Consider the following 10,175-nt stretch of genomic DNA (forward strand, 5'->3'; position numbering starts at 1 on the left):
ATTCCAGCTAACAGACTGTAACACAATGCTCCTGTCTCTTTATGATCAGCATGGGGTTGGGGGTGGGGTGGGGTGGGTTGGCTCTGTGCTCACTGCCTCTCCATTTGCCATGATGGACAGAAGTATATTGTACCCTAGTCTCTCTGTGCAGAGACAGCTGTGCGGCAATGCAGGAAGACAGCTGGGGAGGGGGCCTGGGAACAGGGGTTGCCTCCCCCACACCAAACCCTGTATCTTCTCAAGGCAACCACAGAAAGTAAGGTGGAATAGGAACCAGAAAGCTCCACAGAGAGTGATGATTCCAGCAGCAGAAATATGTCGGGATTGCCGGCGCTGGCCGGCGTAAAGCCCCTACCAGCTGCTGTCCTGTGTGTCAAAGCATGTCACTGGCTTCCCCTCCTGCTTTCGTGTCTCCTTCCAACATGCCCATGAAATAAAGATTAGCTGAATAATCAGAGGTATTTGTAAGCGGGAGAAGAGGCCTGGCACGGACCGCTCTTTGAGGCTTCCTTAATATTCTTTTGAGCACAGAACTCCTGCAAAACAGATGCTGAACTTAAGCATCTACCACATCTGCAACTTCTCTTGGTCAAGAATGTTGGAGGGCAGTCTTTGACAGTCTGGAGCCAGGAGAGATGCTCAGGGCTTCTCTGACAGGGACCAGCAGTCTAGGGGATGGCATGGCCTTGAGCAGTAGTCATATGATATCAGTGTCTGTTCTTCCTTTAGACTTAGGCCAAAAGGTCAGTGGCTCTTGACTCCTGCCTGGATCCAGTCATGAGGAGCCCCCATCCCTAAGCCCTGACAATGAAAAGGATGCAGCTGAGACTCCCTTGCCAGGCTGTACCTGGGCCCAGAAAACAACCAAGTCTTAGGCACTTCAGGGCTTGCAGCTCTTTAGCTTAGTCTACCCTGTACATGGGTCAAAAGCCATGCCTTTTTAATTGCTTTTTGAGACTATCTGCTTCCATCCTATTGCAATTTTCTGAGGAAAGTAAGGGGGCACAGAGGTCAGTCAGTCCTCACAGCCCCCTTTATCAACAGGTTTCTGGACAAGATTAACCGTGAGAAAGAGAAGACAGGTTTTTGGGGGGGTTTTTGTTGTTGTTGTTGTTGTTTTTTAAATTTTTAGGTAATACTAGCTAGCGGCATCAGAGGCAAGTTGTGGGATGGGTGGGGGCTTAGCCCTAAGAGGAGGTGATGACGGGTAGAAGACAGACAGACAAACAAACAAACAAAAAACCCAGCCTCCTGGGGTATGGGGCAGATTCCATGCTGTTCCCTTGGTTGCCTGTCCTCTCTCAATTTTCCACCCCTAGGCCACCCAGCAGAGATCACAGGTAATTACTTCCAAAGAAGCTCTGTGGGGAGAAGAGAAGTTAATGAAGTCTTCTATCTTCCTGCCTGGAGGTCAGAGGATGGAGTGCTGCTAGCAACTCTAGGAGCTTTCCAGGGTGATTGCACAAAAAGTTGTGCATTTCAATTAGGAACAGCTGAATTTCTCCAACCAGGGCTAAGCTATTCTAGGGGACACTGGTGCTTATTGGAAGGCCCTGACACTCAGAGCTGGCCCAGAGGGAAGAGTGAAGTTTCACGATCTGGAAAGAGGCTCTGTATGACAGGCCTGCTATTGTGTAGAATTGCACAGGGCTGAACCCGACTCCAGTTGAAAGCAGCCATCCCAGCCCTGCCTTGGGCCCAGACCAGAACCTCCACTGTATAGACTTGGTCCACTGCAAGGATGTTTGTCTCTCAACATGTCTAATCCGGAGACGGGCCTTCGGAGACATCTGGTAGCCTCTCTTAGGAAACGCATGCACCTCCACGTCTGCTGTGCATGTGGGGACTACGGAGCTAAGCTGTCTAGGGTCTTGGTTCTCCACAGAACTGTATATTCTCACCCTCCCTCGGCGAGACTACTGGTTCTCCTTTTCAGACTGTGGTGACTGACCTGGTATCCCAAGTTTCCCCAAGCTTTTTCTCGCTCTTAGGAGCTGTTTGAAGATGTAGCTTCTCTTATGGCAACGGTCATGTTAAACAGGTGAGGGCCCTAGAAAGGCACTTTGTTTTTGGCCATTTCAATCAAAATGATCATTTATGAAGACTACCTGTGAGCAAAAGAAGCTGGAATTTTCTAAGACCCTATCACTTCGTGGGGTGGGGGGTGGGGGAAGAGTACACGGAGGGAAATGAGCTTTAAGGAGCCTCTTGGACTCTGGACGAAGTCCCACTTCAACCAGCACCACTGTTGCTCAAACCAAGGGGGCCGGGCCCCAGCTGGGCACTATGCCATGGGGGATGGGGGCAGGAACACTTAACCACAGCGCTTCCAAACCGCTCTCACGGCTTCCCGGAACGCGCGCAAATGATGCCTTTTCCTTCCCGATTCCCAGTCCACTGAACCACTGGAACAGCCAGCGGCCACCCAGGACTACACCGCCCGGTGAACGCCCCCAACCGGCCTCTGGCCACAGTCGCCCCAGGATATCTCTCTAGTGCTACCGAGGCCCTCCCTGGGCTCCAACCCTGGGACGACCTCACCTCCCAGGCTGTCTCCCGAGCTGCAGGCGGCCGGCAGGTGCGCGTTGTGAGCGCGCCACTGAGCGCCGGAACCACCGGAGCCACCGGAGTAGATGGCCCGGAAGCCCGGACAGGAGACTGCAGCTGTGAAAGTGGCGGATCACGCGCGGAGACTCGCCGCCACAACCAAGCCGGGGCCGGGGCCGGGACCCCAAGGGGACCTGGGGAGGCTGCGCCGGAGGAGCCGCCACGGGCGCGCGCTCGGGGAAAGGGCGGAGGGCGCCGCTTACCCAGCTCGGCGATGTCTGTCTGTCCTTGCGTCCCCTCTTCGTCCTACTCGACTGGCAGCTGCCCAGGGCAGCGCGCGACCAGTTCCTGCCTGACCCGAGTCAAACGGACAGCCAGGTCCACATGGAACCCAGGATCATTAAAATTCTCGGCCCGCGCCGGTCGCCTGTCTGTATTCCTGGGGTGGCCCTCGGTTGGGTCCTCGCGTCTTCGTCCCGGTCGCCTGCGCGCAGGGACTCCGCCGCGAAGGGGCGTGGGGTCCGGCAGGGTTCCTCCGAGGAAGCTTAAAGCCTGCTGTCTTCAGGTTTCCCCGGCGCGACTTTCCGGGCTGCTCTGACATCAGCGATCCCACGCTTCCTTCCCTTCTGCTCCCGGCCCGCTCAGCCCCATTTCCTCCGGGAACCGTTGCCAGCTCTGCTACGACCGGGCCCGTAAGCTCCCCCTGGCTCCGAGGCTCACGGGTCCAGCGGATCAGATCGCTCGTCTTCGGCTGAAGGATCCCGGCAGCTGCGCCCGCCGCGCCGCCCCCGCTCGGCTCTGCGCGGACAGTGCTGCGCGCAGCGCGGCTAGGCTAGGCTCCGGTGGCGGCGCCCTCAGCCGGCCTCCTATATTACCGCGCAGCTCATTATCATAGAGGCCGTGTTAACCCCCTCCCCGCCCACGCGCCCCGCCTGCGCAGACCGAATACCCTAGCCTGTCCACCCAAGAACCGGACTGAGCTACCGAGCCGCAGGCGTTCGCCTTGCTCAACTTGGACCACTAGACGTCGTCAGTAGCCTAAGGGCCAGAAAGGTGCTACTAAGCTATGCAGGTCTCGGGCCCGCTGAGTCGGCTGGCTCTGCCGCGGGAGGGACAGCCCATCCCCTTGCGTGGCATCACCTGTCACCGAGCACAGCCTACACTCCTTCCCCTTCACCTGTAAGCTAGCGGCGAGTGCTGAGGGACCTGTCTTGCTAATGGGGTTGAGGTGGGGTCTTAGATTTCGGAGGAGCAAATTTCTCCTCCTTATAAATCCCAGATAGCCAGGGAGCTGTCAAAAAAGGTTCGAAGTTGTTGATAATTATTATTTCTACAGTGTAGAGGAGCCTGGATTTTCAGTCCCGGTGCGCTTCAGCGCTCTCACGGTCTTGATTCCTTGGCTCGTAGTCTGTGTATCTGCAGCGGTGGCCACGGCTTTCCCGGGGCGGGGGGTGGGGGTGCTGTGCAAGGTCTCAGGGTCTTCAAATTCCCTGATTGAGCACTAGGAGTTTACTCAACACGTCCAAGTGTCTAACAAACGTCCCATACTGCCCTCTCGTGGCCACACTCTTCGGCGGTATAAAAAAAAAAAAGAGGGATGCAGGATCAATGTCTCCAAAAGCATAAAAACAGTTGGCCTAAATTCTCAGTAGCAGGGCCTTTAAAAAGAGAGAGCAGAGCGAGCCAGCATGCGAGTGAGCAAGCGGAAGGGGGGAGGAGGGGGGCAAAATCACTTTCATCAGTTATCTCAGAGACACGGGACTTGGGAATGAAGGCTTCATTTTAAGCAGCCCTTTCTTTTTTCTTCCCACCCTCCCCCACCCCACTTTTGTTCTTTTTTTAGTTTTCTTTTTTTTAAGATGTATTATTATGTATACAGTGCGCATTAGATCACATTATAGATGGTTGTGGGCCACCATGTGCTTGCTGCAAGTTGAACTCAGGACCTTTTGAAGAGCAGTCAGTGCTCTTAACCGCTGAGCCATCTCTGCAGCCCCTTGGTTTTCTTTGAGAGGGTTTCACTATGTATTTCTGGCAGTCCTAGAACCCGCTACAGTAGACATTAGTGGCCTCAAACTCACAGAAATCTGCTTGCCTCTGCCTCCCGAGTGCTGGGATCAAAGGTATTTACTGCCCCACGGGAAGGATACCTGGCTCAATTAGTTATCCTTTAAAAAATGGTCAGCTCCTTTAAAAGCTTCGATTCATGAAATAATTGGCTTAAATAAGTTTCACTAGCTGATTTTGTCCTTTGGAGCTACAAAGAATCTGAATTCCATGATGCATACATATCTTGTCCTTTGAATTTATGGAGCATCGCACGTGGTGGCATATGCCTTTAATCCCAGTACTTGGGAGGCAGAGGCAGGCACATCGCTGTGAGTTTGAGGCCAGCCTGGTCTTCAAATCAAGTCCAGTACAACCAAGGTTACACAGAGAGACCCTGTCTGGAAAAAAAAACAGAAAAAAACCAAATAAACAAATAAAACAAAAACACAAACAAAAAATTTATGTAGCATTTGTTTTCAATGCAATTCCAGGTGAACCACTTTCACTCTTCCTATATTATTGTTTATGCCCTGTTTATACAAGTGGGACTTGTCTCTCTACCCAAATAATCTAGTTATCCTCTTCTATCTGAGTACACTGGACTTAAGGCGCAACTAGTTAAGGAAGACTTTTTTTAAAAAAGGTGTTCACAGGTTCTGGAACACGTTTTCCACGTTCAATGAGAGGAGCATCAATTTGGCCAGCTTCACCTGAGACCATCAGTGGTAGGGCTGAGGTAATTAACTAATGAGGTCTTAGTTGAATGTTAGGGCCCTTTAATTCTAAAGCAAGTTCTGTATGAGTGTGTGTGTGTGTGTGTGTGTGTGTGTGTGTGTGTGTGTGTGTGTACACGTACATGTATGGGGGCATCTTATCTCTTCTCGATACCTCAATTTAATTTCATCTTGAGATGATTACAATACAATTTAAATAATTTCAGATATAAGTTCCCACCCCCTGTGATCCAGAAATAAACCCTTAAATTACGAATGAGGGTAAATTAAATGGAAGTGACTCCTCCACACATATCCACCCTGTTCTCTCCTCCCCACACTTGCCCTGTCTGTCAAGAATAAAGGAAGGAAAAGGCAGAGGGTGGGAGATGACACCCACAGACAGATCTTGCTGCAGGCCCTGTGACACGCCGCCACCCCACTCCCACACTGCCTCATCTGAAATGGAGCCAGGACAGGATGTGACCCCAAAATCCTGATCTAGGGGGTACCTGGATGAAGCACCCTCGCCTTTCTTAAGACCCCAGCTTCCCACCTCTAAGATAAGATTCCAACTTGAAGTCTCCAGGGAGAAAAGGTTAGGACCAGCTGTGAGGATACCTGAGGAACCGATAGTACCCTTAAAATGGAGAGTTTGTTGGTGTGAATCTTGTTAGTTCTTGTGTGACAAGAATTTTCATGGGGAGAAGCAACACACACGTCTACTCACCCCAACTAGGGAGCCCTTGACAGACCAAAGTATGGACACCACGGAAGTCCAGCTTGGTGAACCATTGAGCTTTATTGGGGCGCCTTACAGGAGTGTGGGAGAGGGGTTCCTTACAGGAGCAGAAATGGCTCAAAGCCATCACCAAGATCTGCTGAGCATGGGTGACCCCTGGGAAACCCTGGATCACACTGCACAGCCTGCAGGCAGCTCAGCAGGTTAGAGTGCCCTTCCCAGGCTGCTCTGGTCCAAACCTCTTCCTGGGCAACTCCTGGGTTTCAGTCTTCTTTGCACCTCAGCATCCTTCCATCTGCCCAATTTCAGGAAGTTCCTTGACTTATTTTGAGTTGTTTGCCTTCCTGCTTAAGGAGGGTCCTATAGGATGGAATGTTTTTATTTTGGAGCAAACTGTTACACATCATTAGTTAAGCACAGAGTTACACTTTAAGGATTAAGGTAGTCAGTAGAGTCTATGTCAGACACTGCTCTGGTGGCAAGAACCTCAGACAAGTTAGGCCATAGGCCTAGGTGAAAACCAAACACTATTGTTCTGCTCAAGGAATATACTAGTAAGATTATTCCTAATGATGTTCTATCCACAGCACATGTTAACTCACAGAGACCGTGGTTGCATGCACAGGGCCTGCACAGGTTCAGTCTAGATGGGAGTCCCTATGCTGAAAGGGGGATGAAGCCAGGCGTTCCCACACCAAACCAAGACGCTGTCTCCAATCAACATCCACTTGCAAAGGAAAAATGTGTTTTCTCCAATGGAGTCTCATTCAGTGTATTAATCATGGAGGCCCCATGTCTAGCAGTCGATGGCCAACATAAAAGGATGGTACTTTTGTAGACATTTTGCTTTGTTTTTTGTTTTATTTTATTTTATTTTTTTGTTGGTCTTACTAGTCTTTTGCTTGTATATCATCGTTTCCGATTTCATGTTTTAATGGATTTTGTTTGGTGCGTGTTTCTTTCTTTTCTTTTCTTTCTTTTTTTTTTTTCTCTTTTGATTCAGGATTTTGGGGTTTTTGCCTATTGTTTTTGTTTGTCTTCTAAAGAGAGAGAAAGAAAGAATACGAAGTTTGGTGGGTGGGACGTTGGGAAGGATTTGGTAAGAGTTGAAGGAAGGGGAAACTGTGATCAGAATATTTTGTATGAAAAAATTCAATAAAAAAAGAATGAAGATAATCACTTTGATTTCCCAATTTTTACAGGTGACAGTAATGTCCACAGCCATAAGCCTTTAAAGGTGTGGAGCTGTCCTATCTGCGCCATCATTTATTTGACCATCAAGTATTAAGAGCAACTTTTTATTACATTCCCTCCTTCAGGACTGTATATAGTACATAATTCTCTCTTTAGAACAGTTACAATCTTATTCTATACATAATAATTGTACATATTTATAGAGTGCAGTGTGACATTTCACTATATGCAGCATGTCATGATCAGATTGGAGTAGTTAGTATATTGTCACCTCACTTATTACTTATTTTGCAACACACAATGAACTATTGCAAACTGTAGTGGCCACACCATGTTGTATACTCTGGAGCTTAGCTTTCCTATCCAGCTGTAACTGTGACTTGGCTAGCCAACTCCACCACCACCCTCCTGGGTTCTGGCAGCCATCTTAGGATTTCTACTTCTATGATGCCTTTCTGTGCCTGGGCTCACTCACCTGACATAAAGTGCTCTGAACACATGGATTGCCACAAATGAGAGGCTTTCATTCTTCTTAAGTGGGTGAGTGGCATTCCATTTTTCAGCACATGAATAACCAACAGACTTCATCCTTGTATCTATCTGGCCTTCTGGTGTTTCCTTCTCATCCTGTCAAATCCTAGACCTTAGGGAGCTCACCAACAGGGAGAGGGGACCTCACAAGGGACATCTACAGCCCAACACAGATTTAGGCAAGTGGCAGGTATTTAATAAATATCCACCAGATAAGTGAAGCTCTCATCTTTGGAAATTGTTGAAAGCTCCAAGGTGTTCTTACCCAATGACTGCACACAGTGGTCCTGAAGCCTCATTGCAGCACAGTCATGTACAGCCACATTGCTGTCCCTGTCCCTGGGGCCTCTTGTTTCCCTCCCCCCCCCCCACATGACTGACAGAGACAAAATAATGAGAAAAGAGAGAACAGGAAGTTGTATTCCAGGAGGGACCAGAATTCCTATGAAAGACATCAGCAGGCTAGCCTGTATGCTGGGGGACAGTGGTCCCAGATGGGCAGCTCTCCCATCCCCACGGGAGTCCTTTCTGTCACAGCATCAGCATCAGCTCCACAAATAGATGCCAGTTCAGCAGCCCCTTGGATCATAGGAGATATATTTGGTACTGGAAACCAGCCACAATTTGGCAGGCTTTCTACATTAAATCTGTTCCTTTGAGAGGTGGGGGTGGCAAGATCAACGTCAAGCATTGATTGTTTCCTGAAGTGTGTGTGTGTATGGTGTGGGTGCACATATCAAGAACCCTGGATTGGGCCGGGGGCTGAGATTAGGAGTTAGGGGGCATGGGGGCCCTTGCCTGCTGGTGTTGATGACCATCTTTGAGCAGCACCCCAGCTGTCTCCAGGCATGCTTCTGGCTCCCTGAGCTGTATGTGGCAGGGCAGTTCTCACTTGACCTGTCTCGGCCCTGAGATGAGTGTCGTTTTTCCCTTGCTCAGATTCCAAGTCAGCAGTAATATGGTACCCTTGTGGGTGGGCCTTTCATGTCCTGAAGCTATATCTCACTTTCACCCTGCAGATGTTGTCAGGCATCCATAGCAGAAGCAATAGCCTCCATGTTGGCAACAAAGGCCATCTGAGAGGCCAAGTCTCATGAATGGAAGGGAGAGGGTGCTGGCCCACTTGAGTGGAAGGCCTCTGCCTGGCCAATGGGGCCCAGGGACAGAGACAACATAAGAGCTGGGCACCTGCTCTGGATTCTCAGCAGCATTTATAAAGACTTTGCCCTCCCACACACCCCTGCCCCCACTCCTTTGCAAATCTCATTTTCCTGTGCATTTTAAACATTAGCAAGCTTGTTAAGGTTCAAAATCAAACACAGTAGGTTTTCTTTCTCCCTTTTTCCTAACCCTTCCGTGAGCAGAGCTCATGTCCCTGTGTATTTCACCCTCCTTTCTATCCCGCTTCCCCTCATTTCCTCCATTCATCTCAGCGCATGTCTACAAGCACAGCACCTCTGCATGCCTGGGCAGTGCTACCCAGAACCTCCAAGCCGGACTCTGGGACCACCGCACAGGCCAGAGGCTGCAGGATGGAGGATGGCCTGATTCGTGGTCTTTGGCCAAGACTTAGGATGCTGCTGCTCTGTGCCTGGCATAGCGTCTGAGAAGGATCCTGTGCTCTGTGTTTGTTTGTTTTCTCTGAAAAGACTCTTCCTAAGGAAGCTCTATTCGTTCAGATAGCTCTCTTGGTGCCTCTGTCTCATTTCCTCATATAAAGTAGAAATATTTCTTCTCTGTGTCTTGCAAGAGTTCAGTAGAAACACCCAAGGTGCTGACTGTGGATGGATGCCTCACACCGGGAAGTGGTGTGTCTCTTAAAGAAGTGGTGTCTTAAAATGTGAAATTCTAGAGGTGAACTGCTTCCTGTCTGCTACAATGTGTGTCATTCCCTTGCTTGGTTTTCAGTGGGAAACAGCTTGGTTCACCAAAACGTCCCTTGGCACGTGCTAGTCTGCACCGTCTTCTTCATCCCACCACCCCGATACCTTAGTTTGCTCCGTCTCTCTTACTCTTCCTGGTGAATTGTAGCCAAGCAAAGAGATCCCCACTCGTCACCTGTCCTTGTAGAATCAAGGCACATGTCTGTGCTGGAACAGCCCTTATGGCCAGTCAGTGCAGACCCTGCCCCTAGACAAACATGTTTTGATTGCATAGGAGGCACAGGCCTGACCTTCATGCCTGACACTTACTGAGTTGCACCTTTGAGGCTCTACTCTGCTCGGTTCCCTCACCAGCTGGGAGGTCCATGGTATTGTGGGGCCATTGTTCCTTGTTGCTTGGCCCGGGGTTAGATGGCAGCTATGCTCACTGGGAACTGTGCTCCAGGACTCTCATGGGCAGGCCGCAAGGAACCTCTGGGGCAGGGCATAGATAGGCAGGACAAAGCCAATGAAGCA

At 50.1% G+C, this 10,175-nt stretch overlaps 1 protein-coding gene across 1 annotated transcript in view; it reads right to left on the reverse strand.

Annotated features, from left to right (window-relative positions):
• Positions 1-3,984, reverse strand: part of PLXNA2 (plexin A2) — a 198,391-nt gene extending 194,407 nt beyond the window's left edge. Inside the window, exon 1 of the mRNA XM_084792550.1 lies at positions 2,811-3,984. The gene's annotated coding sequence lies outside the window, so the exon portion shown is untranslated. The remainder of the gene's footprint in view (positions 1-2,810) is intronic.
• Between the last annotated feature and the right edge of the window lie 6,191 nt (positions 3,985-10,175).

Source organism: Acomys minous (assembly GCF_964271855.1).
Source record: "Acomys minous genome assembly, chromosome: 1".
Taxonomy (NCBI): Eukaryota; Metazoa; Chordata; class Mammalia; order Rodentia; family Muridae; genus Acomys; species Acomys minous.